Genomic DNA, 1,781 nt, shown 5'->3' on the forward strand with positions numbered 1-1,781 from the left:
ACGTTGCCCTCTATGTTGTGTGGCCTGGTGGGGCTGGAGGACACAGCCATCTGACCACATTAAGATGTCTTAAGCCCTGAGGGCATCTAATCCACACTGGCAACCCCGAGGCACGTAAGCAGCTTTGCCACTGCGTACGTGCTCCTTCCCTGGCTTGTGGCTCCATGGGGCCTTAAAACCAGTCTGCAACTGGGAAATTCCTGCCTCGCTTCAAGGAAGTGGGGGGTGGTGAAAAAAAGGCAAAAAAAAAAAAAAAAAAACCAAAAAAATTTAAATGCCACAAAACAAAAAAAGGAGGCTGAGATCAGCTCAAGAAGGTCTTGGCTCTGTCGTGTTGGTGCTGGGCTGTGGTTTGGTGGTAGATGGGGGGGGATTTCCTGCAGACAGTATGAGTTTGGGAGACAGCAAAAAGACTTTTTGGGGTGGAAAGAGGGAAATGCAAGACAGGCTGCATGTGAGAAGTGAAACTGGCATTTGGGAAGTAGAAGAATGTCAGAATTATGGTTTAATGTGATGATTAAAGTGCTGGAGTTAAAAGTGACTTCCCGTGGTCCCTGGGACATCATGGAAAAGCACCGGCCACATGGAGGGAGGCTGGGTGCTACTGCATGGGCACCATGAATCACACAGAAAACACCTTAAGATCATCAGGTCCAATCATTGATCCAGCACTGCCAAGGTCACCACTAAACCATGTCCATCAGTGCCACATCTCCACAGCTTTGAAACCCCTCCAAGGATGGGGACTCCTCTCCTGTCCAGGGCAGCATCATCCAGGCCTTGACCATTCTTTCATTGAAGGAATTGTTCCTCATGTCCAACCTAAACCTCCCCTGGGGCAACTAGAAGCCATTTCCTCTTGTCCTGTCACTTGTTCCTTGCAAGACAACAGCCCCCACCTGGCTCTAACCTCATTTCAGGGGGTTGTGGAGAGCCAAAAGGTCTCCCCTCAGCCTCTTTTTCTCCAGCCTCAATAATCCCAGGTCCCTCAGCTGCTCCTCACAGTTCACCAGTTTTGTTGCCCTTCTCTGGACATGCTCCAGCACCTCAATGTCCTTGGAATGAGGGGCCCAAAACTGAATTTAGGAGTAAAGATGTGCCTTTACCAGTGCCCAGCCCATAGTCCTGCTGGCCACACTATTGCTGATCCAGGCCAGGAGCCTGGTGGCCTTGGCTACCTGGGCACATGCTGCCTCATCTTCGGCCTGCTGGTGCCCAGCACCCCTAGGTGCTTTGCTGTTGGGCAGTTTCCAGCTGCTCTACCCCAAGCGTGGAGCCTTACTGGGCTCGTGGTGCCCCAAGTGCCGGGCCCAGCACTTGGTCGTGTTGAAGCTCATCCCCTTGTTCTTGGCCCATCGATCAAGCCTGGCCAGACCCTCCAGCGGCCCAGCGCTGAGCCCAGTAGCAAGCTGCGGTGTCACCACGCCGCACAAGCCCGGCGGGCGGGGCAGGGCGTGCGCTGGGCTCGACTCGGCTCGGCTCAGCCCCGCGCATGCGCAGCACACCCTTCACCACGGTGGCAGAGCAGTCAGCACATGTCCCGCCCCGCTGCCATTACCGACAGCTCGGTGAGCCAATGGGAAGAGGTGTAGCGCGGTGATTGACAGCTGCGCCGGAGCAAGGCGGAGGCGGTGGTAGCCTCGCCCCCTCCCGGCGCGGTCTCTTCACGGCGGCGGCGGCGGCTCCATTTTCTCCCGCTCCCGCGGCCCCGCAGAGCCCGGCTTGCTTCAGCCCCGGCCGGTGGAGAGACACCAGAGAGACGCCCCTCCCTCGCACCCCGT

Source organism: Indicator indicator, chromosome 3 (assembly GCF_027791375.1).
Source record: "Indicator indicator isolate 239-I01 chromosome 3, UM_Iind_1.1, whole genome shotgun sequence".
In the NCBI taxonomy this organism is placed as follows: Eukaryota; Metazoa; Chordata; class Aves; order Piciformes; family Indicatoridae; genus Indicator; species Indicator indicator.